Below are 26,329 nucleotides of genomic sequence, written 5' to 3' on the forward strand. Positions count from 1 at the left end.
AACCTCTTTGAATGGTTTCTGTGTTAGGGTAACGGGGCCCCACAGAGTAAATTGGGAACTAGACTGTGCTTATATCTTCTCGAAGAGTCTCCAGCGGATTGGTTTTGCGCCTCCCCTTTAATGTCTATAAGAACCACCAGTGAGCATGCTCGCAGCTGATACTTTCTATATTGTTTACTGGCTCAATTTCTGTAATGAGCAGAGGCCTTTCCAGATCATCCCTATCAGTGTGAGTTTGGGCAGACTGTGGCTTTTGCTTAGTACTTTTCTTTCATTGAGGCAGTCATGTTGCAGGCACAGGGTCTCTCACAGCACCCTTGCCTTACGTATGCAATTCCCATGACATATGGAATTCCTGTCTTTCATTATGATGGTGGCCACTGCGTCTTCACTTTCTTGCCTCCTTAGCCTGGAAAAAGACTTAATGATTTTATTGAATAAAAAAGCTTTTGGGTTTTTATTGATTTCTTCTATTGATTTTCTGTTTTTAATTTCATTGATTTCATGTTCTAGCTTCATTATTTCTTCTTTTATCTTACTTTGGTCTTAAGCTGGTACTCTCTTTCTAGTTTCCTATGGCAAAAACATAAATAATTGACCTTAGACCAGGGTTTTTGTGTTCTTATTTAATACATATACACAATAATATGCATTTGCCTCTGAGCATTGCTGTTCTTGGATTTCACAAGCTTCAATAAGCTATATATTTAATTTACTTAGAGTATTTTACACTTTTTCTTGAGTGATTTTCTTGGACCGATATTATTGGCTGATTGCCAGGAGCTGGGGTTGAGGTGGGTGTTGGGGTTCCAGCATCTTTCTCACATTGCTTTCTAGTTTCTTTCCACCATGCTATGCAAACAGAAATCCAATGCCTTCTGCTCTTTGAGGTGCTAAGCTGGGTAAGCATACCCAGGACATAGTCTGCCTTGGTGAACATCCGGCTCCCAAATTAGCCAAAGCACGCCCTCTGCTTCTGTTGGATGGCCATGTCTATAAATGCCTCATACGTCCAGGAGACTGATGGTGCTGTTGAGTTCAGCTGTGTTCTAACTGATTTTCTGTCCTCTAGGTGTGTCACTTCTGATAGAGGGTACCGAAGACTCCAGCAATAATCGTAAGTTTATCCGTTTCTACTTACAATTCTACTAGATTTTGCTGTATGTGTTTTTATGTTCTGTTGTTATATAAAAACACAGCAAAGACTGTTGAATCTTTGGGAGAATTCACTTTTTTATTCCTATGGAAAGTCCTCTTTAACCCTAACGATTTTTAAAAAATCAGTTCTACCTAAGATTTACATAACTGTTCCTACTCTTTGTTGGTTTCCTCTGGAATGGTCCATCTTTCCCCATTTAAAAAAAAATTTATATATCTTTATATTGAAAAGTAGACTTCTTCTACAATACTCTTGTTGGTTGAGAAATTTGTGCAATGTGTTTTGATCATATTTACTCTCCCTCTCTCTCAACTATTCCAACATCCACCCCACTTTCCTACCCAGTCAATTTTACATCCTGGGGGGAAAGTGCCAGTCAAGACCAGTTTGTGATGCCCAAATAGTCTTAGATGTGTGGCTTTCTACTAGAGTGTTGTCAACTACCAGGCCCCAGGAGCATTGTGGATGGAGTAGGAGGCAGAACAAGTGTGAGAGCCAGAGATGGTGGTTGAGTCGAAGGGAAGAGTGTTTTCCAGACACAACGGGGAAGCCGCATGCACACTCGCAGCAGGTGTGAAAACTTGCACAGGACGCAGACAAGCTTAAGCCAGACCAAACCCCAGCACAGAGAGACGAGCTAGACAGGAAGTCTTACCTCTTACCAGGGAACTGCTGCAAATGTTAGCTTCTGGGAGAGGGGGATTCAGCTTCCCCTAAGAGTGTAGCTCCTAGTGAGCAAAGCAGGCTAGACAGTGGGTAGAGACTTGTTTTTTGATCCACTCTGACAAACTGTCTTTCAATCGGTACATTCAGACATTGGCATCCAAAATGGTTCTGTATAAAACTGGGTTAATATCCACCTTACCTATGACTGGCTTCTATTTGCTGGCTCAGTTGTTCTTCCATTTTAAAATGGTTCCACTACTTTTCTGCCCTTTATCATCCCTGCATTTTATATAATACGATTTGGTTTTTTGTCTTACCACATTAAGTATGCTTTTTAAAACACTATCTTATGGCTTCTTGGACTATGCAGTATATATGTACACCTAATCTGTGCACTTCCAAATAGTGATACCCACATCATAGGTAGTGCTGATGTCTTAAAACAATACACAAGCAGATTTCTCCTGCTTATTATTTATGTCATTGTCCTATATTTTGTTTGAACATAGTCATATATCTGTATATTTAATATATGCATATATATGGGTTCCCCTATTTTTAGACAACTGCTGCTTATTAGATAATTTTTAAATGAGAATAAGAGTGTCTGTTTTATATTTCCTTATTTATTTCCAAAATCTATTTCTTTTTTTTTAAATTTCTTTTTTTTTATTAATTTATTCTTGTTACATCTCAATGTTTATCCCATCCCTTGTATCCTCCCATTCCTCCCCCCACCCATTTTCCCATTATTCCCCTCCCCTATGACTGTTCCTGAGGGGGATTACCTCCCCCTGTATATTCTCATAGGGTATCAAGTCTCTTCTTGGCTACCAGCTGTCCTTCCTCTGAGTGCCACCAGGTCTCCCCCTCCAGGGGACATGGTCAAATGTGAGGCACCAGAGTACGTGAGAAAGTCATATCACACTCTCCACTCAACTGTGGAGAATATTCTGACCATTGGCTAGATCTGGGAATGGGTTTAAAGTTTACCACCTGTATTGTCCTTGGCTGGTGCCTTCGTTTGAGCGGGACCCCTGGGGCCAAATCTGCCTATCATATTGTTCTACTTGTAGATTTCTAGGACCCTCTGTATCCTTTTATTTTGCTATTCTCCCATGCGTCTCTCATTTAGAGTCCCAATAGGATGCCCTCCCCTCTGTCCCAGTTTCCTGGTAAGTGAAGGCTTTCGTGGGACATGCCCCTTGGGCTAGTATGCAGATATAAGTGAGTATATACCATTTGATTCTTTCTGCTTCTGGGTTAACTCACTCATTATGATCATTTCTAGCTCAATCCATTTATCCACAAATTTCGGGAATTCCTTGTTTTTAATAAAAAATATGGAACGCTTCACAAATTTGCGTGTCATCCTTGCGCAGGGGCCATGCTAATCTTCTCTGTATCGTTCCAATTTTAGTATATGTGCTGCCGAAGCGAGCACCGAAATCTATTTCTTAATGTGAATTTGAGCTTTGGACATTTGTCACTTTTGTTTATCTGAGGAAGTCTTTATTTCCTGTCCCTTGGGGAGTGTGACTTTTCAACACAGAATTTTTATATTGATGGATTTCTTTTCCACTCAGCACTTTAAATACTTTTCATTATCTTCTTTCAAGTACAGTTTCTAGGGAGAAGTCAGACGGCATTCTTTTTAGTAAGGTGTTTTTGTCTCCTAACTTCTTGCTGGGTTTTCTTTGTATTTGATTTGCCATAGCTCAAAAACAAGATACCTGTTGTATATTTTGTTACTTCTCCTGCTTGGTGTTCTCCAGGCTTTGTGTGTGTGTGTGGGGGGGGGGGGAGTGTGGTAATGTGGTTTGGGATTAATTTGGAAGAAATTCTCAGTGTCACTTTTTACACTTTTCCTTTCTTCTTCTGCTGAGTTCGGCAATGAGAGGCATCTCTGTATAAAGTCTCAGTCTGCATGGCACTCATGGTGAGATCCCTGGAAAAGCTATGGCTGAGGTAAAAGATGACCTTCGTGGGTTTTAGAATATATTTTTCCAAAAATGCTCTCCCTGTGTGCTTACAACAAGGAGAGAAAAATCCAAAATGGTTCTGTCTGAGTTCAGAGGTAGAGGAACCAGTACAAGTCAGATCCAAGGCCATCATGAGTAGCCAGGCGCATGGATCTGTCATGCTCTGGTAATGATGCCAAGTCATTTCACTCAGTAGACCGAGGTAACACACAGCCCAGCAGCGGGACGTACACAAGGTGGAAGCACTTGTTATCAAACCTTTACAGGAGCCTGACTCTTCGGGATTCCTCACAGTCATCCTCAAGGACTCATATCCCACTCTCACTGTTGCTCTTCCCAAAGTCTCATGAGCACCTTGGATCTCCCTGTCACCCTTATGTCCTTAGTTGTGGACTCTCCAGTCACCACTGAAGGGTTACACGTGCCTCTTCCTGCTCTGGCTACCCAAGATGTGTGTCTACCCAGTGTGAGCCAGAATCCTTCTTCCGACTTTCTCTGCTTCCTTGGAATGCAATCAGACAGACCCATCCTGAGTTTAAGTTATACCCATCCCTAAAACCTTGAATAGCCACCACAGGCAGCGCAGAGGACCCGTGACAGCCATGGCCCCCACGGGAGAGAACGAGGTTGTTGAGCTAGGTTTGCAAGCAGATTCTCTTAACCGAGTCACAGTCTTGAAGGACAGTGACACACTCGGGAAACGGGGCATCGCCGGACAGCCAGATTCTCCTTCCAGAGACCTTTTTATGCTCTAAGCACTGGGCTGTGTGGACTTCTAGTTCTAACATGAGTGCTGGAAAGACAGGTCTGTAGGAAAGGCTGGCAAGGAGAAAGGTCTGGTGAGGACAACAGCTGTCCTTGGTGTCCGTTTTGGTTACCTTCCTATTGCTATGTTAAAATGCCATGACCAAAATCAGCTTGTAGAGGAAAAGGATTTATTTTAGATGACAGCCCTAGAAAAACAGTGTCCATCATCGCAGGAAGACGAGGCATCAGGAACGCAAAGCCAGCCTGATAGTCAGGGGGCAGCGAGATCACATTTTATCTACACACAGGACGTGGAGGAAGTAAGGTCAGGCTTTAAACCTCAAATCCCACCCCCTAAAGGCATACTTCCTCTAGCAAAACTCTGTCTTCTAAAGGCTCCATAACCTTCCCACACACCCCAAACAGTGCCATCAATTGGGGACACATTCCAGTGTCACCCACTCTGTGAGACTCAAACAAGGACCGTAGTCACTGCCTTTCCTCTGGTAATGAGACAGCCAGCTTTGGTACAAGAAGAAAGCTACAAGTGAGACCCGTGGGCTTAGTCATTTCAGCCTGCTTCAGGGAGCCCTGCAGATGTGCATTCACTGACCTCCAGGCCCTGGAATGCATGTGTTGTAACTGAGGTGTTGGACTCACAGGACTGAACAGGGATTCTCCATCCATGACCGGGGGTCTTCCTCCTTAGATGAGAGGAAGGATGAACGAGGACACGCTCTAATCTAGACAGTGACATAAGCAATGTGTCGTTGACTTTGACTTAGTGGGGTTGCTGTGCTAGTGAAGGTGGGCGGGAACAGGGCATGTCAGAGGGTGGGCAAGCATCCTGCTGGTACTGCCTCAACTACAATGAAGTTTATACACACGTGTGCAGTTCCAGGCTCTACTAGCCTCTGGTCAATGTGTTGGTAGAAACGTGTTCCTGCAGAGCTTCTGGAGGAGAGTCCATTTCCTTGGTTTTGTCTGTTTGTGTTGGCTCCTCTTGGTGTTTGCATTCCTCACACAGCGCCCTTCCTCCATCCTGCCACAGGTAAGCACAAGGCCGCCGAGCCTTCCTCCAATGCCTTCTCTCTTCTGACTACCTCTCCCACCACTAAGGCCACCCAGATAACCCATGGCCACCTCACTATTTCCGGCTTAGTTCTTTACCATCCTCAATTCCCTTTGCCACATAATGGCTTGTGGACAGATTCTGAAGATTCAGGTGGTAGCTGGGTATAGTTCGTCCCTGCTAAAGCTGTTGCTAATACAACTGTCACTGCAGACATGAGCTATTAAAATCAAGCCAGGAGCCTTGCTGTATCACCCTTCGCTTGCTTCTTTTCTGTTTGCGGTCCAGGTTCTTCTGCCCCCAAAGTTGTCATCTGACACCGAGCAGATGCTGGCATCATCCTCCTGAACATCGTCACCTCTGAAACTGTGAGGCCAAGTAAACCTCCTTTCTTTAGAATGACACCATCTTTGGGTATTTTGTTTTAGCAATAGAAAGTGAACCAAGACAGGGATCATGGGTCTGGCAAACATGGCACACAGGTGTAACAGGGAGAAAGGAATGGAGCAAAACTGATGAGGTCGTGTGACAACTGTGGCTTCCCAGATCTGCGATGACAGGGAGATGGCAGGCTTATGAGGAAGAAGGGAACATTTAAAGCAGGTAATTTTACCCGATAAGCTCAGGACTCCAGTGACCTGGAACCTCTCTCCTCCAACCTTCACCTAATTGCATTAGCCATAAACCCTGCAATGGACTAGCTACCTCGTCTCTTTTGTTTCTTGGAATGAAATCCAAAGACTTGGCTCACACACACAGACAGCAACAGGGAGAGCATATGGAGAAAGGCAGTTTGGAGTAGTAAGAGTTTAGGTTGGAGGTGCGTAGTGTACAACTTTAACCCTAGCACTCAGGAGGCAGAGTGAGGCAGATCTCTGTGAGTTCAAGGCCAGCCTGGTCTACACAGTGAGCTCCAGAACAGCCCAGGGCTATGCAGAGAAATCTCACCTCAAAGACAAAAGAAAAGAAAGAAGAAAAGGAAATAGTAAGAATTTGAGGCACCCCTGGGAGATCCCCCTCGCCCCCAGCCCAGGTGGCAGGTGTAGAAGAGTGAGCACTGGAAGTCACCATAGGTACCATAGGTAGGGATCAAGATTGTTCCAGCCCAAGAGGAAAATTCCCCCTGACTCTCATCTGTGGTGACAGTCTCCTTGGTGTCAACCACCTACCTCTCAGATGCCCAGGCATTAAATCCTTAAACTACTGCAGGGAATTTGACATTGAACAAAATAGTCTCCTGCTCTGGGATTGTGATGGGTGCTGCACAGTCACTGAGGACAATGTGTGTTTATGCCACAGCCCAGGTTGTGTCTTTCAAAGCTGAAGAAACACGGTCCATGTCTATGCTTCTGAATTGTACTCCAAGTCCTTGCTCAAGACCTGTGGCCTCCAATTACAGCTTTGCTCCTGCCTGAGAGCAAACCCAAAGATCACCCATGTTATTTTGATGGCGGGTCCCATTTCCAGAAATAAAACCAACTAGAATTCAAGGACTTAACAGGGCCACAGGCAGGCTTTTTGTTAACAGAAAGGCCAGGTGAAGTCGGAACAGAAGCAGGCACACCTTTACAGGGCTTCTGCTTGTCCCAAGCACTCGGATCTGAGGGAGCCATTGGGTACCTTGGTCAGGCATCAGAATTTCCGTGAGGCAGATGTGGCCTGGTGCCTGCCGGGATTTAGCCAGAAAGCATAATAACTTTGCATAGTGATTGTGGGAAGCTGTGCAGAATCAACTATACAGTGCAGTGCAAATATTAGCTCTTCGCCTCTTCTGGGCCTGGCCTGCCCTTCACGATGCGGCCCTTCATCTGTGGACTCCCAAGCAGCTGGGGATAGCTGACATCTGCCAGAGGGGCACTGAGAACCTCTGAGCTTCACCTGTCTCTGGCTTTCTCTGGGCCACTTCTGACTCCCTCATTTGGAGACAGAGACTCCATTCCAGTAAGAGGGACAGAGAAAGTGTAGAAGTCAGGTTGTCCTCGGGATAATGGACTCACGGGGTCTCCTTTCTCCTAGAAGAACACCCTCCCTCCTCTCAAAGCCTTCTGAGGAGCTAAAAGTCAGAGACACATGAGGTTTCATCCCCACTGTCGGGACTTCCCGCCCTCTCTCAAGGCTGCTTCCATATGGCTTAATACTTTGAGATTTCTTACACATCTCAAGGGAAGACGTGCTCTTCCTACAGGCTTTCCAGCGCGTGTCTCCTCTCATCCATAAAAGATTGGGTTTACTCACTGTGGAAAGCTGAAAGTGAAAAACAGGTGCAGCTATATAATATTTCTCTTTAATTACTGTTTATAGGAGAAAAACCCAAGTGTGGAAATTAATTATTCCATATTGTTAGAACAGGGCGAACAGCTTACTAATTTTAGCTGTGGCTTTTATGGGGAGTCTGTTGCTCAACATCTTATTAATGTGGGTAAATATTAACAAACAGTTCACACACCTCCTCCCTCACTAGTATCTCCCTGTCCTTCCACATCGCCCTACAGCACAATCTCCTGGAGAGGAGTTCATGGGCCTCTCCTTTCTGGTGTGGTACCGAGTGAGTCCTTGTGCTACAAACCTCCTTTTAAGAAGTGTGTTCTACCATCCCTGATTTCAAGTTGTACTACAGAGAAATAGTAATAAACACTTGCATGGTATTGGCATAAAAACAAACAGGTTAACCAATGGAATAAAATCAAAGCTCCAGAAGTGACCCACACTCCCACAGACACTTGATTTTTGACAAAGAAGCCCAAACCATACAATGGGGAAAAAAGAAAGCATCTTCAACAAATGGTGCTGGTCTAACTGGATGTCAGCATGTAGAAGAATGCAAATATTTATCACTCTGCACAAAACTTAAGTCCAAGTGGATCAAAGACATCAACATCAAACTGGATACACTAAATCAAAGAGAAAAGAAAGTGGTGAAGAGCCTTGAATGCATTGGTACAGGAGACAACTTCCTGAAAAGAACACCAACAACTCAGGCACTAAGAGCCACAACTAATACGTGATACCTCATAAAACCGAAAAGCTTCTGTAAGGTAAGGTCACTTTCAATAGGACAAAATGACAGCCTACAGATTGGAAAAAGATCTTCACCAACTTTACATCTAGTAGAGGGATAATATCCAAAATGTATTTTAAAAACTCAAGAAATTAAAAGCCAACCAACCAAATAACCCAACTGACAAATAGGTAGAGAGCTAAAGCAAGAATTCTCAACAGAGGAATCTTGAATGGCTGAGAAACACTTAAAGAAATGCTCAAAGTTCTTAGCCATCAAGGAAATATAAATCAAAGTGACTCTGAGATTCTATCTTACAGTCATCAGCATGGCTAAGATCAAAAACCCAAATGACAGCGCATGCTGGTGAGGATGTGGAGCAAAAGGATCACTCCTGCATTTCTGGTGGGAGTGCAAACTTCTACAATTACTGTAGAAATTAATCTGGAGGTCCCTCAGAAAGTGGGGAATAGTTCTACCTCAAGACCCAGCTATACCACTTCCAGGCATATATCCAAAATATGCCTCACCAAACCACAAGGACACTTGCTCAACTATGTTCATAGCAGATTTATTCATAATAGCAAGAAACTGGGAACAACTCAGACGGCCCTTAACTGGAGAATGAATAAAGAAACTGTGGTACATTTACACAATGGAATACTACCAAGCTATTAAAAATAAGGATGTCATGAAAATTTCAGGCAAATGGATGGAGCTAGAAATGATAACCCTGAGTGAGGTAACCCAGATCCACAAGGATACACATGTTATGTACTCACTCATAAGTCAGTAGTAGCCACATAGCACAGGATAACCATGCTACAACCCACAGACCCAAAGAAACTAAGTAATAAGCAGAGTTCAAGGAAGTATGCTTGAATATCATTAAGAAGGGGAATTAACTAGACATCATAGATATCAGAAGTGGGGGAAAGGGGGAGCTGGGTGAGAGAAGAGGTGGAGAGGGGAATGGGGAGCAGGGAGCAGGTGTAGGTGTCAGGAGATCAGAGATGGAGGCTGGGAGAAAGAAGGGAAATTGGTGTTGGGGTATCTCTAGGACAAGCTAGAAACCTGGCATGGGGGAGACTCCTGGGAATAAATGGGGGTGACCACATCTGAGACTCCTAGCAGAAGGGAATACTGAGACTGAAGGGGCCACATCCTGTAGCCAGGCAGGACTTCCAGTGGAGAGAGGGGGACACCATCCCACCCACAAAACCTTTGATCCAAAATTTGTCCTGCCAACAAGCTATGCAGGGATAAAAGATGGAAAAGAGATTGAGGGAATGGCAAACTCAACCTGAGACCCACCCTAGGGGAGAGACTCAACCTTCGACACTATTAATGATACTCTGTTATCCTTGCAGACAAGAATCTAGCATAACTGGCATCTGAGAGGCTTCATCCAGAAGATAATGGAAATATATGCAGAGACCCACAGCCAAACATTAGACAGAACTCGGGGAGTCTTGTGGAAGAGTTGAGGGAAGGATTGAGAGAGCTGGAGGGCCAAGGAGACTATAGAAGGTCTACAGAATCAACTACCCTCGGCCCATGGGGGCTCATAGAGACTGAACCACCAACCAAAGAACATGCAGACTGGTCCTAGGCCCCAAACACATCTGAAGCTGATGGGCTTCTTGGTCCTCAAGTGGAACCCCTAACAATTGGAGCAGGGGATGTCTCTGACTTGGACTCTGTTGTCTCCCTTTGGACACCATTTGCCTAGCAGGTCTAGCTGCCTTTGTCTTGCATCGGTGAAAGAGGAGGCACTTAGACCTGATGAGACTTGATTGCCAGGGTGAGTTGGTACCTGGAGGTGGGGTAAGGGGAAAGGGGATGGGGGGGAAGTGGGTGAGAGGGTGGTACTGGAAGGAATAGAGGGAGTGAAGGCTGTGATTGGGATGTAAAATGAACAAAAAGTAAATTAATGAAGAAAAAAGGTGTGTGTTCTACTTGCAGAGCTCTCTCTGTCTCTGTCTCTCTGTCTCTTGCTGTCTCTGTGTGTGTCTGTCTCTGTCTCTGTATCTCTCTCTGTGTCTCTGTCTCTCTGTCTTTCTGTCTCTCTGTCTCTCTGTCTGTCTGTCTCTCTCTCTCTCTTCAGCTGGGCATCCTGAGACGTGGGTAGACATGGAAAGCAGTGTTTTTCTATTATTGATGCCCATTTCCATGCCTGGATTATTCATCCTCCTAGTTGGCAGTCTTCATCTGATTTGTAGCCATTGAAAGAGAGCCATAAGAAGTCAGTGGCCAGCAAGACAGATTAGCATGGATGAGATTGGATCATAGAAGATCCCTAAGCCCTCCTGAGTGTGTCATCTGGTGCATAGAATAGAGAATCAAACAACTTCTGCACTCACGCAGCCTCAGCAATAGAGTAGGAGAGGAGGATGTGAGAGCTGGCTTTAACATATTCTCAGCAGAATCCACATGACAGGGATAGTAATCTGGCTTTGGTCTGATTGCCTTTGTTTTTGAGACAGAGTTTTACTATATTGACCAAGTTGGTCTTGGATTTGTGAGTGAGAGTGATCTTCTTATCTCTGTCTCCCAAAGGGTTGGGACTATGGATGTGTACCATGATTGGCTTTTACTGGGTAATTTTGTGTTGTCATAACAAAATACCCAAGGCAGGGTACTGTATAAAGAAAAGAGGTTTATTTAGTTCTCAAGTCTAGAAGGTTAAGAGAATTGCACCAGCATTTGTTTGGCTCCAGTGGGAGCCTAGTGATGATGGCAGGACAGTGGCAAGAATGTGCACAGAAGAGATCACAAGGAGCTAAGAGAAATGAGAGAGATTCAGGGACCAAGATTGCTTTTTAAAATATTTTTTAAAGATTTACTTTATTATTAATGTTAATTACATGTATGTGTGGATCCATGTGGGGTTAATTTACATGTGAGTACAGGTGTTTGAAGAGGCCAGAGGTACAGGGTTCCTCTTGAGCTGAGGTTACAGGCAATTGTGAGCTGCCCAACATGGATGCTGAAAATTAAACTCACATCCTCTGAAAGAGTATAACGTGCTCTTGAGCACTGAACAATCCTTTCCTGCCCCAGACTTTGTTTGTATACTTTCTTTACAACCACGGCTGCCCTAAGAACTACTGTTATCTCTTCCGAACACAGTACCTCAACTGGCCAAATCTCTTCCCACTAGGCCCTATGTCTTAAAGGTTTCCCTACGTGAACACTGCCACCCTAGGGAACAAAGCACCAGCAGGAAAACCTTGGGACACGCTGAACCATAGAGTTGAATACTCATCAACCCCCTAGGTGAGCCATTCGGATAGGCAGAAGCTCTTGAGACTTTTTATGATGTAGGTAGAGGTGACCTGTAGCTCTTGAAGCCATAAGCAGACACTCAAGCCACAAAGCAAATTACCCAAGATGCAGTAGCTTATGATAGTGTATATCATGGAGGCAGGGAACAGCATCAAGGGCTAGAGCTAGGCCAGAGCTCTATTCTTCCATCCCATATGAATAAGTCTAGTGTGGCCAAGATCTCTTTGCTTACGTGTCTGTGTCCTAGGCATGGCTGGAAGGCTGGACTCTTCTTGTTGGCCACAAGAGCTGTACATAGCTCTTTAGAATGGTGTCTTGGGTAGTTAGATTTCTTGCCTGATGGGCCAGGATACTCACAAAGATAGGGTGGGATACACAGGCAGATGCTACAAGACTTCTGAGCTAGACCCAGTCATGCCCAAAACGCCACTTTCATCTCTTCTGCCAGTTGAGCAGTTGGTGGTAACAGCCCAGACTTAAGAGGACAAGGGAGAAGCAGCAAAGGTTCCAGGATCACCTTTAACCTCTGACGGCATGTAGTTCTACTCAGGGATGCCTCGAGTCTTGTAGAGTTTCCTTTAGTACTCATTTTACTCAGAATCTTGTTAGCATCTGGTCTCAGTCACTGCCCCTCAGTTTCATTGAAAATAATAAAAGCAACAGAAGAGTAAATAAGACATATGTAAAAAGCTATGATGAAAGCCTGGCATTCAGAAGGGACACCATACATGGGGCTCTTGACATAAAGAAGACTGTTCAACATGACAATAGTGTGGGAAGAATATATGAGGTTTGTGTGCTTATCAGAATGTAGGGTCAGTCTCATCTGCGATATAGGAAAAAAATCCCATTATAAAAAAAAAATAGACTGGAAAAGTAAGAAAGAATAATAAAAGACATTAATCCATGGCTCAAACAATAAGGGTAGGTATACTTGCTGAAATTTAATTTATAAATACATTTATGTTTTATAATGCATCTGTGTCATAAGATGAAATAGTCTGTTGTTGTTGGGTTTGGTTTTTTTTTGTTGTTGTTTGTTTTTTGTTTTGATATAGTTCTTACTATGCTGCTGAAAGAATGGGTGTGAAAGAGTTTTGCCAGCTGGGCTGGTGCCACTGTTCAAAAGTAGGTGACTCTTGTGCACTGTGCATCTGAGCCCAGCTGGCTCCGAGGCTGAGCTGCTCAGTGAGTGTGCAAAGTCCACTGGGATCTTGGTCTATAAAAACCAACAAAGCCAAGCTACGTGAAAGCATAGCCTCCGTCCAGGCATCACTTCTGGATGTCACATGCTGTCCTGGAAACTGGATGGGCACAGAGCAGCATCCTAAATATGCCACCATCCCCCCTGATTTCACTCCAAGTGTCTTAAGAAGAATGACTGGATGGCTCTCACTGGACCTGGAAGTATTCCACAGGAGGAGAAGCTGCACCGCATATGGATTTGAGGGAATAAAAGTGAGGATAAAAGACCATCAAAGTGGCGTGAGCTGCCCTGTCTGCTGACTCCCATGTTTTCCCCTGAGACGGGACCTCTGCTATACCAGCTATGTGTTCCCTGTGGTAACTGCCTTTTATGTCCCAGACAAAGATCTTGGTAACTGATCTGAAGGGCTATAAGAGCTATAATTTTCAGGAAGCACCCTTCTTCCCTCTCCGTCCCCCTCCTCTCTCTACTCCATCTCGCCACTCGTGTCATAAAAATCTCTATACACTCTCCCTAAACTCAGGAGCTGCCGGTGGCCCCGTTTCTGCAGATGGAGGAAGGCATTCTGCAGGAAGCAGCACAGGAAAAGGAGGTGGCAGAGGCATCTACATCCTGTCTGAGTTCTCTGATGGGCTTCTTCAGGAAGCCCAGCTGCGCCCTTGTTATGAGGGCTGTGCAGCTGCTGGGTCTCGCTTCTCCTTTTGCCTAAGCTCATTGAGATGGGTATCCGTCCTCTGCGTTTTGATAGCCTTTCCTAAATACTCTTGAAAGGAAGCAAGTTGGAGGGACTGGAAGGCATAACTTTGATCATGGTCATTTCTTCCTGAGCCTCCACCATCCTGAGCAGAGGGGCTGCCAGCTCCCTCCCTTCCTGTCCAGGTGTCTGCAGGATGCACGGCCCAGAAGCAGGTGCGGGAGGAGAGGAAGAAGCACCAGCCAATGCACACACTGGGTCTGCCAGCCCTCACAGTCCCTCCCGGCAGGAGCTGCTGAGGGCAGCCAGCTCTTCCCTCACGTGCCTGCTCCAGGCTCCTCCATGCTTAACCGCCATGATCTCCACCGCGCCGGGGGCTGCCACATCAGGAGCCGTGGATTAACTGATTTGTCTCCCTCCAACACAGCTGCTCCCTGGTTCCTGTCTGACAAATGCGGTTCATTAGGGCTGACAGAGATGAATATCCTTGTTTATAGAAGTCAGCTAAGCACTGTTCTTGGGGAACCAGTGGACCTGGATCAGGAGCAAGGTATACATCAGGTTGGCTCCCCAGCACTTCCTTCCAGCCACAGGCTATAGGGGCAGGAAAGCCAAGTCCTCACCACCTGCCAAGAGAAGATCCCACATGAGTCTCTCAGTTGGTACAGTGAGATCTGGCAGCTTTTCTCACGTCCATCTGAGAGACAACCGAGTGTTGGAAGGCAGTGGCTCTACAGTATACATAAGATACACAACCCGTAGGCATTTAGACCACTGTTACCCACCCAGACACTGGCAGGAACTGAGTGCATAGCTGTGTGTGTGTGTGTGTGTGTGTGTGTGTGTGTGTGTGTGTGTGTGTGTGTCCTGAGAAGTGGGGGAGAGGGCGTGTGAAGTGGGGCATGAGGAAGCAGTAGCTCTACTGAGGTGAAGCCTTAGAGACACAATGTGGCCATAACCACATATACCCATTGTTAATTCTCACAAAGAGCCCAGGAGAATGAGAGCAGCAGGGTATCTCCCTGTCCCAAATTGAGACTTAAGTCAATACTCTGAGCTTATTAAAAAAACAAACAACAATAACAACAACAACAAAAACAAAAAACCACCAAAAACTCCTGAAATGAAAGCAGTGATTCTCAGCCTGGCGGCTGGGCAGCAGAGACACTTGCAGCTGTGGATTTCAAAGTTTGGGGTTATTTTCCATGGTTAAAAAAATGGATTTTATATCTCTGCCCAGGAAAACACACACACACACACACACACACACACACACACACACACACACACACACGCACACACACACACACGCACAGAGGGAGGGAGGGAGGGAGGGAGGGAGGCAGATGTTTCAATAGCTTCACCGAACAATATCCGCTTCTATTGACTAAAAGTCATTCTGATGTTTTCTATTTTCTTCAACTTCATAGATCAAGTAGGTGCTGGTTACAACCCAATAAATTAATTCTACCATTACCAAAAGGTTAAAGTCTTTAGTTAAGACAGTAACAACAATGCTGACCTGTGATGATTTTTAAAGATCCACTTTGACCTTGTGGGGTCAAGTCTTCCTGGGAAGGGAGCATACATGGAGAGACTGGAAGTTCAGTTCAGCTAGGGCAGGGTGGTTGGGAAATTATAAACCAGCCGGACTCAGGGCGAAGAACTGTGAATTGTATGGAAGAGTTAGGGGCTGGAAAAAGGGTGGGGGGATGTAAAGATGGTGGGGGGATGTAAAGATGGTGGGGGATGGGGTGAGGTAGGGAATGGGGTGAGGTGGGGGATGGGGTGAGGTAGGGGATGGGGTGAGGTGGGGGATGGGGTGAGGTGGGGGATGGGGTGAGGTGGGGGGGTGCCGTTGTCAGGAGCTCCACAAGGAGACTATCAAGGCTGGCAGATCTGGACCTACGGGTTCTGCACAAATTGATGCACCAACCAAGGACACTGCAAGCAGGGGACCTAGACCTCCACTCAGATGTAGCCTTCAGACAGCTCATTCCCCACGTTGGGGGCAGGAGAGGTAGGGACTACCTCTGACAAGAACTCTGGTGCCTGCTGAGGTCCTGTGGGAACACAGAGGAAGGAGATGCAGGCTCTCCAGATGGGACCTGACAGGCTGTGGTCAGACTGTGGGGGAGGAGGACCCCACTTGTCAGAGGTCTAGGGGAGGGGAATATAGCGGAAAAGGAGGGAGGGTGGGAACGGGAGGATGAGAGGGGGGATTACAATTGGTACGTAATGTGAATAGACTATTATAATAATAAAACAAAAAATAAATAAATAAAATGAGGTACAAAACTAAACAGAGGATTCTCAACAAAGGAATAGCGAATGGCTGAGAAACACTTAGATGCTCGGCGTCATCTGAGATTCCATCTTGCACCCATCACAATGGCTAAGATCAAAACCTCAAGTGACAGTACATGCTGGCAAGGATGTGGAGAAAGGGGAACACTCCTCCATTGCTGGTGGGAGTGCGGACTTGTAGAACCACTTTGGAAATCAATCTGGTGCTTTCTCAGAACATTGGGAATAGTGCTGCTTGGCTCCTTTCCCCATTTTACACTGTCTGGCGTCCCATCCAGGAAATGCTGTCATCCACAGTGGGTGGGTCTTCCTCCCTCATTGATGAAATCAAGACAACCCCCCACAAGTATGCCAGAAGCCCATCTCCTCAGTGATTTTGGATTCTGTCCTGCTTACACCACCAACCATCACACCGGGCATGGTGCAACAGCCATGGGTGGCAGTTCTGAAGTTTTATAGGTAACCACAGCTGGAGAAAGAAACAGTGGTGAAAGGAGAAAGTTGTGCACTGCGAGGCTTCACAGGGTCCTGGGGGCTCCAAGCCTTGGATTCTGCCCGGTCCCTGCACTGGCTTTCTCCCTCACTCTGGGCTGTCTTCTGTCTGCATCGCTGACGTTGTGTTTATCTGGGGCTGTGCTGTCACAGAGAGGTGTCCTTGGCACTGGGACTACAGGACAGGAGTCTGGAATCTGTCAGAGAAGGGGAGAGGAGGTCTCAGAGGTAAACTCCTTGCTGAAAAGGAGAGACCCAGAGCTCTTCCTGCACCCCTGACTTCAACCAGGGCACCCAGCCTGATCCAGAAGGAGGCAAAGGGAGTTCTGAGTCAGGTGGGAGGTGTGGGCTTTAGACCTGATGGTCTTTCAGTCAGAGAAAGTGAATACATTAGGGCTGTGGGGCCCAGCAGGGAAGGGCACCTGGATGCTCAGGTGGACACAGGCTGGAGAAAAGCACTCTGAGCTGTTTGATCTCCACCAAGGTGGGCACTGTGGACCAACCCTGTGGTGGACTCACTGGGACCACAAACTCTGTGCCATCTTAGGGTGGCACCCTCAGCACCAGTGCTCTGCCTGGAAGGGAGAGGCAGCAAGTCATTCTGTCCTTCCTCCGTGTCCCTGACCAGAGCCCTGCTCGCTGATGCTTCCTTACATGTGAGCAGAGGAGCGCCTATCCTAATTTCTCAAACTTCTTTGTTAGAAGTCACAGGGGCTCTTGGTGTGGGTGTAATTCATCAGCCCTCAAACGTGAGCCAGTGACCCTCAGTTCCCTCCTCCCCACTTTAAAAAGGAAGGATCTAGGCCATATGTTCCTGATTCTGATTGCTCAGGCTGACCTATAGGTCAAGATAAGCCTTAGAGACTCAACAGGTGACCTAATGTGAGAAAATCCAGATGGTATATGTTAGTCATAGATAGAAGTGAGGACACTGGGGCAGGGGAGCCAGTCAAACAAACCACAGCAACCCTTCACCACACGCACACACACACACACACACACACACACACACACACACACACACACACACACACACTCCTCTTTATTCTGCACTGAAAGTTTTTCTCCTTCTGACTCTGACTTTTTCATTCTTTTGGCTTCTGTTGAAATTAATTCCACAACACTGAATAACCTTCCCCCACAAGGTTGGAGTTAATCAGGCTGAATTTATTAAGATCTCTACAATTAAATGAGCTCATACCAGGAGGAGGAAAGTTACCTTATTATCCTGTTTTTAAGAGCTTGAATAATTTTCGCCCCAATCTTTTACTGTTGACCCCCAGCTCCTTCCATCACTGTCACCAGTGACTCTAAAGTCTGGGTGCCAGACCAGACTCCTCCGTGGCTCCCATTCCCGATGCAGGAGGAACGTGCTCAGACCAATGAGTCAGCCCTTGAGGAAAATCGAGACAACAAAGGACGAGGAGTCCAGAACAGATAGAACCTGCACTGGTCTTACAGGCCAGACTTGAGCTCACAAGGGGACATTACGGAGCACTTGCTTTTCCCTAGGGGGCGCTGTCAGCTTTGCTTGCAGCTGTGCCCCTGTTTCCACCCCTCCTCCTTCCTTCCAGCTCTTTCCTCATAGTCAGGACATCTGCATCCCACCTACAAATGAGATCCGAATGAGTGGGGGATTCAATTCAGTTACCCCAAGGAAGGCACTCACATCAGAAATGGCCCTACTGTTGACCCATCTCTGCGCTGACCACCTTGTTCCTGAGAGCTCCTCCTTAACCATCGCATGTATTAAGGTCTGGGGTTTCCTTGCGTTTGCCTTGCCAATCTTGTGCATCTTAACCTACAGACTTGGGGGTTGAGCATCACCCATGAGGGAGAAGCCTGCTTGCATTTGTGACCACCCTCCTTGTTTACCTGCGTCTTGGATAAGCTCCAACTGCTTGTGGTAGAGGCTTGATGTAAGTGACATTCTTCCTGCCCGTTCCTTTCCCTCCCCTGCCAAATAGATATATGTGCTGAAATCTTAACACCCAACTGTCTGTCACTGTGACCTTATTTGGAAGTAAGGATTTTATAGATGTATTCAAAATGAGATGCCCATCATCAGAAGTGTCCTTCATGGAGAGCTACATGGCATAATGATAGAAGACGAGACCATAATCAGACACCTTCAAGTCAGGGCACTCTGAATACTGCAGGCAACACCAGAGACTAAGAGGATCTCCTGGCATGCAAGGCCACCCCTCAGAGTCTTCCAGAAAGTATGAAACTTGCTGAGGTTTTGTGCTAGGACTTCTAAGCTCAAGAAGCATGAAAGAATATGATTCTGCTGGTTAATCCACTGAAGACACCCATCCAAGGCCACTGTGGCCACCATGTCCCTAGTAATCTTGTGATTTCTCCCACCCTTGTCCACGGGTCACCAAGTTGTGCCAAAATTGATATCTTCCCACTGCAGGCAGGCTTTCTTCCTCCCAGACTCAAGGACCTTCCTAGGTCTGGGGGCTGAATTGAGTCCCCAGAATTAGCCCTTGTCCTAAATTGACATATTTGCAGATAACCATAAGATCCTTGTTACTATGCCAACAAGAGTTCCCCATCATCCCAAACACCGAGTTACACCTATCAATTAGTCTCAAACAACTATCTGAAAGCTTACAGCCTTTTATCAATTATAGACATCCTCTTTAGCACATCCTTTTTAGCATACTTAGCTCATAGGAAACATGAGAAGAGACAAGCTGGCCACTTGCTGAGTAAAATGACTGGATCACAGGCCAGCTTTCGCTAAATGCCATATCTCCCTTCCAAGTGTGATCTGTTGATGAGTTAACAGGCAAAATACTGTGGCTCTAGGACCATGTGATATTCAACCCAGCTAAGTCTGGAGTCATATTCTATCTAGTCCACGCTGGCTTCATCACATGTTAAGGGCAGACACAACAGGTATCCTCGGAAAGCCTGCCTCAGTTCCTCAGGCTTGGTGAGCCTTTGCAGGGAGCTCACATTCCCTTTCCTTCATAGCATCATCATTTATCTACCGCACAGCTCTATTGTCTCCACAATCCTTCCTGCATTCTCCCAAGATGAAGAGAAGCTGACAATATCTATCATTAGCTTCATACGCAGTTAGCACTCTGTCTGTGAGGGTTCAGCATCCACGGCTTGAACATATTTGAGGGGAATGCCTTGCTGATCATGTATGCACTTTCTTGTCTTCATTTCCCCAATAATACAGTACAGGAATTGCATAGCACATGCATTACACTGGATATTCTAAGTAGAGGTGTAAAGTCCAAGGGAGGTTGTTCATACGTTCTATAGAAGTCTTACGCTATTGGATAGAAGAGGCATGAGCACTGACATGGCCTCCTATCGGCAGGGGAGCCTGCATCAATCTCCCCCAGATCTTCAGAAAGAGCTTCATACATGGTTCTTCCTCGTTATAACGCCATTGCCCTGGAGAGGGACCTACTGACAAGGCAGCCGAGGGATGATGGAGAAATGGTGCGATTCGATGCCAAGGCTTAGCTGTACTCAGCCAACCCTTGCACTCTTGGCTCACCTCATGCTTTTACCAAAGAACTTAGATGTGGAGATGGCTCAGGGAAGAGGAACACTTGCTGTGTAGGCATGGCCATCTGATTTCATATCCCCAGAGGCCATTGCAAGTCCAAATGTGGTCACACCTGCATGTAGCCTCAGTGCTGGGGTATGGGGTGGGGAAGACGCACGGCTTGCTGGGGCTGACTACCAACTATCCTAGCTGGAAAATGGTGAGCTGCAAGTTGAGCGAGAGACCTGGTCTCAAGGGAACAAAGTGGAGAGTGAAAGAAAGAAAGAAAGAAAAAAAATGCCTGACATCCTGTACTCAACACACACACACACACACCAGACAGACAAGAACTTATGTGTTCTGTAGCTCCTAACCCCTTGATCCATGTTTCTTTGTATGGATTAAGTTTGTATCCACATTCTCAATAATTGACTGATCGGACAGGCGTGGTGGCGCACACCTTTGACCCCAACACTCGGGAGGCAGAGGCAGGCGGATAGCTGTGAGTTTGAGGTCAGCCTGGTCTACAAAGCGAGTCCAGGACAGCCAAGACTCCACAAAGAAACCCTGTCTCGAAAAACAACAAAACAATCTAACAAACAAACAAAGAATTGACTGGTTTTGTGCGCTGTGTTTCTACTGAGTACGCTCAGCAACTTCTCTTCTGGTCAGAGAATTCTTCCCACGTGGCCCCTGCCATTTTCCTCTGAACTTTGCCACTCCATCCTGTTTACAACTTTGATATTTACATGTATACTTTTTGCTTTTCTGAACCCATTTTCTGCTTTCAGATTATGGACCTAGAAACACACACAGCTGCGGCTGTGCAACTGGCTGAGCTCTTCCCAGTGGCTTCTCCCTGAAGACTACCACCACGCTGCACAGCTCCTAAAAGGACAAGTTCAGCCCCAGCCCATGAAGGAAGTACGTACCATCAGGGCATCACTCAGCATAGCCTGAAAGAGGCGCTGAGCTCTAAGTGGAGGGAGAGGGATGAACACTGCAGGCAGACAGGATGGGTCCTGAAAATGGACCAGTTTTCAGATTTCAAAACTAAGAGCAAATAATCTAGGGCTCTTGGGGACATCTCTGAGACATTTCAGAGGACCTATAAGGCCAAAGTGACTTTCATAAAAAGAACAATATGCCATTTGCCTTTCCCACTGTGAGATATTTACACGGATGCTGCTGACATCATAGTTGAAAATGAGGACGGTGACACCAAATGGAGCCAGCAGCCATGTGTTTCTCCCCCCAAGCAGAAGTAAGCACCAGCGTCGCTCATGGAGGTTCTAAACAAAGCAGTGGACATTTAGACTATGGAGAACACATCTCTTGGGGCCTCAGGAGATACTTCAGCTTATTAGCCACAGCATCTGGGCCTGGGATGCTCCCCAGGTCCCATGTGAAAAGCTGATGTGATGACTCAGGCGCATAACCCCAGCAGTGGGGAGGCAGAGACAAGCGGCTCCCCAGGACCAGCCAACCGAACTTCACTGGCAAGTTCTAGGTCTCAGTGAGAACTCTTGTCTCAAGAAACAAATAAGTAAATAAATGAAATAAGCAAAGTGGGTGGGAAGGAACTACACTCACTGTTGACCGCTGGTTTCCAAAGCACAGGGACAAGCAACCCCTTCATATGTGAGCTTCATATGTGTGATCACAATACCGTACAGACACACACACACATACACACACGCATACACATGCATATACACACATAAACATACACACACGTGCATATATACACATACACACAAAATACATATACACACACAAACATACACACACATGCATGCATATATACACATATACACACATACACACATAACACGCACACACACGGGAGGTACACTGTTTGAATATTCCATGGGATGAAATAAGAGCCGTAGGATAGTACGTTGGCAACAGTGGCTATTTGGGGGAGGCTTTCATGTGATCATGGAGGCTGTGATTTCAATCGTCCTTTCTTACGGAACACTATTTTTTATGTGAAGTGATGCCTGATAACCATACAATGCTTAGCCAAGCTCAGGTGTCTTTCACATTCTTATTACAATGTGTTTATTCCAGAGAAAGAACTTAAGAGTATTGGTTGTCAGTGATTTTTCTAAAAAATCAAGTTTTCAAATGAAAATGAGAGACTTGGAGATACTGTAAAGAGCCCAGGAGCTCTTAATATTAAAAGGCCTCTTTGATGAGATTTGTGGTGATATTAACAAATGTAAATTCATAATATCAGGTAATGAAACGTGTCAACACCCGAAAGATCTGCACAACCCAGCGGACTGATGCTCTCCCAATGACTAACGCATGGCTGCAAAATCATACAGGAAAAGATGAATCCAAAGTTCAAGAGAGGCCAAATACTTTAATGTAACTGAGATTCCTTTTTAAAGATCGTTAATGTGTTCACAGCCTCTCTTCTGTGTCCATCCACTGAGAAGACGATGGTGTCAGAAGAACAACTCCAGAGGGTGGACCACAGCTCAGCAGTCAGGAGCGCATCCTGCTCTTGCCGTACTCACAGCCACCTGCGTCTCCAGTACCAGGGCATCCGGTGCTGCCTTCTGGCCTCTGTGGCAACTGCGCTTCTTTGCACATATCTGTACATAGACACACATGCACATACAAAGTTAATTTTTTAATCTTAGAAGAAAGAATATCTACAGCTATTCTAAAATTATTTAAATACTTTCATTTTTCAAGCATATAAATATTATCTTTTTTACATCCTCACCTTAGTTTCTCCTCCCTCCTCTCATCCCAGTCTCTGCTCGCCACCTCCCATCTGCCCCCAAGTCCGCCCTTCCATTTCTAGAAGAACATGTTTTTAGATGGCACACATAGTTAACATCATATTACTATTTGACAGGGCTAATCTCTCTTGCCTCACCAACAGCTCCATAAAGTTAACAGTGGTAGAACTCCTGCTGTTTCCTTTTTCTTAAATCCACATCACAGTTGCATCTGGACTGTGTACTCGGCTTCCAGGGAAGCTGCTTTGCTCACCTCTCAAAATAATAAACCATCTGTATAAATAACAAATCGTCCAGCCTCTCACACACCCCAGCTTCCATGAAGGGAGACACTGACGCTTGAATGGCCAAGCAGCCTGGTGAAGCTGGTGTGTGGGTGGAGGATGGCTGTCTGTTGGGGGTATGGACAGGGAAGATTTCTGTATAGTCTGAAACATGTTCCCAGGCATCAGCAGCCTGAGCCTGACTTAGGGACCTGTTAGAAATGCAAGTATTGGGTTCTACCATGGACCTGCCAAATCAGAGCTCTATGAGTGGAGGTCAGCAGTTGGCAAGATCACCAGGCGCATCTAAGGCATGGTGGCATTTAAGACCCAGGACAGGAAGAGATCTGGTCTTCATCCACCAAGTACTGAGACTAATCATGGTCACTGAGGAAAACAGTGAAGAGTCTTTGGCCAGGTACGGTGACTCCTAAGGAGACAGAGACCGGAACATCACTTACACGGTCCCCCTGGATGGCAGGGTTGTTGAGTTCCTGGAAGCAAATGACACCTTTTCTAATAGATCCAGCTGTGCAAGAAATGTGACTTCCTGGAACATGGCAAAGGCCTTTGTAAAAACCCAGCTCAGATCCTGGCCTTATCACTCCATTCGACACTCAGAGTCAGGCTATGCTCCTTGTCAGAGGGAAGGCAGAGTCCAGATTGTTCCTGGTAGACAGGTGATAGGTCACTATAACACAGCTGTCTGCCTGTCTGCCTGCCTTCATCCCTCCTCCTCTTCCCCTTTCTCTTACCCTCCCCATGCATTTTTCTCTTTTCTCCACCCACCCCGACAGCCCCTTCATTCACTGGATATATTCTGAAACACACAGTGCTTAACAGAAGTCATACTGTTTCAAGTGCCTAACACGCACTGACTCATTTAAAGCCCTCTACCAACTCTGTATTGAAGGAGACCGCACAATTATCCAGACCAAGACAAGCAAAAGACAAAAAGGTAGAAAGGACAATAGGTCAAGCCATCGTGCAGCTAATAGAAGCAGCTAACATCCCCATGTGAAGGAACACATCGTGTAAACATTCTCCAAAATACGTGAGTCTCAGAGTCTATAGAGATGAGTAGCTAGTGTGCATCAGGAAAAATGGTGAGCATCCAATAAGGGAATGCCACAGGAGGCGGACTGTCACTGTACCTGGAACATAGCATGGCATGGATGGGGATTTTCCAATCCTTATGTGCCTCTTTACACAGAGAATTTTGCTACCTGCTAAGCTTTAAAACATGTCATGAGTACCAAGCAAAGACTCTGAATAAGGCAGTGATGTGCTCCGGGGAAGTCCACTCTGGGTACCACTGTAAGTCATCTGGAGACAGACACATTACAAAGTTAGATGGGGCGGTGAGAACATAGAAAACGCAAGAGAGGAGGAAGGAAAACAGATGGTGGGATTCATGGGGCCTAATAACTGCGATGGGCATAAAGAGACTTGTGGATGCCATCTCACTTGGATAACTAAGTGCTATGCATTGAGAAAGGGGCCTGCAGGGAAGGGATGTGGTGGGTTTGCAATGCGTTTATCCCTTCACCCGCTGAATGGCATCCTGGCTGCGTCCACTGTGGGCCTATCACAAACAAAGCAGCTGCGGGCATCTGTGGACACCTCTTTGTGCAGGTACACGTTCACTTTCCTTGCCTAAAATGGATTTCTAAAACACAATGAATGCATGTTTCCATTGCAAGAGCCGCCCAGCTGTTTTCCCAAGTGTCGGCACCATTTTTTTGCCACCTGAGCTATTTGAACATTCTGCTTGTTCGTCATATTCACAGGACTGTCGTCAGTTTTTTGTTGTTGCTGTGTCTAATTTGTTTCTGAATTCTGGATGTTTTTGGTAGGTGTAGAATGTGGCATGGCTCGAATGAGAATGTCCCCAACAGGGTTATTGTTTAAATATCTGGTCTGGAGTTGGTGGAACTTTTTGGGAAGGGCTAGGGGATGTGGCCTTCATGAAGGGTGTGTGTCACTGAGGATGGGCTTTGAGTCTCAGTTAGCCCTGTCTGCTTCATGCCTGTGGGTCAGGATGTGAGACTTCAGCTGCTGCTCCAGCGCCATGTCTGCCCACCTGCTGCCGTGCTTCCCATCGTGACGGCCATGGGCTCACGCATTCGCATTACATGTGTCATGGTGGACACTGCAATGGAAGATCAACTAAGATAGGTTGATATTTAATTTTCATTTATATACTTTCACTTCTCCACTACTGATGGTTAAATATGTCTAGCATCGCTGTGTGCTGAACAATCCCTCTTTTACAAACCATGTTTTAAAATTACAATGTATCACTCTGTAAGTATTTTTTGCTTCCATGTACACAGTGGACACTGTCTATAGCTTTGCTTTCTTGTAGTGTATATGATTGTATCCAAGTAAACCTGGCCTCACAAAATGAGCTTTTTTTCCTTTCTTCATTCTGTCATTCAGGTAGTATATGGTCTTACTGACTTCCTGTCCACATTATACTGATTGCTACAAGAATTGGATGTGTACAGTTGTGGATTTGTCCAACCCTCTTTGTGTCTCAATTCATTCTTGCTTTATTCATGTTGGGGTTCTGTTGGTAAGTGTGTGCACATATTTGTGTTTGGGTTCTGTTGGTACGTGTGTGCACACCAAAGCTTGCTGTTCTGGCTGATGATGCACATCGTGGTAATATGTTCTGTTCAGAAGTTTACTTGGTTGCTATTGCAACAGCCACTCCAGCTTTCTTTTCACCGGTTTTCATGTTGCATATCTTTTCCTATTCTTTCCCTTTTAATCGATTGATGACTTTACATATAAAGTTCACTTTGCAGATGGCATAGTGTTGGGTTGCATCTTTTGTTGATAAGATATAGCATTTCTGTATTTATTAATATAGTTTCTCTCTGTGTGTGTCACACACACACACACACACACACACACACACACACACACACACACACACATGATTTTGTTTCAGACTGAAAGGGCTCTGGCTGCTGAGCCTGAGGGAGGAGGACATGGTTTCTGTGACCTCTGAATGATGTCCCAGTTGCTAAGCAGTTTTTTCCTCACATAACTTTTGATGTGATCACTAACGTTTTGTAAACACTCTTGGAGCCTAAAATGATCTGTGGCTGTGAGATAAGGAGTAAAGACAAGAGATCTACTTCCCCCCACCAATGGTCTTGACACTTGA

The 26,329-nt window shown here is 45.8% G+C and overlaps 1 non-coding gene across 1 annotated transcript; it reads right to left on the reverse strand.

Annotated features, from left to right (window-relative positions):
- Positions 1–3,162: 3,162 nt before the first annotated feature.
- Positions 3,163–3,269, reverse strand: LOC127208881 (U6 spliceosomal RNA). Its single transcript, XR_007833145.1, has one exon. It is a non-coding gene; the product is annotated as a U6 spliceosomal RNA (small nuclear RNA).
- Between the last annotated feature and the right edge of the window lie 23,060 nt (positions 3,270–26,329).

The sequence above is a fragment of the Acomys russatus genome, chromosome 25 (genome assembly GCF_903995435.1).
Source record: "Acomys russatus chromosome 25, mAcoRus1.1, whole genome shotgun sequence".
NCBI classification, from domain to species: domain Eukaryota; kingdom Metazoa; phylum Chordata; class Mammalia; order Rodentia; family Muridae; genus Acomys; species Acomys russatus.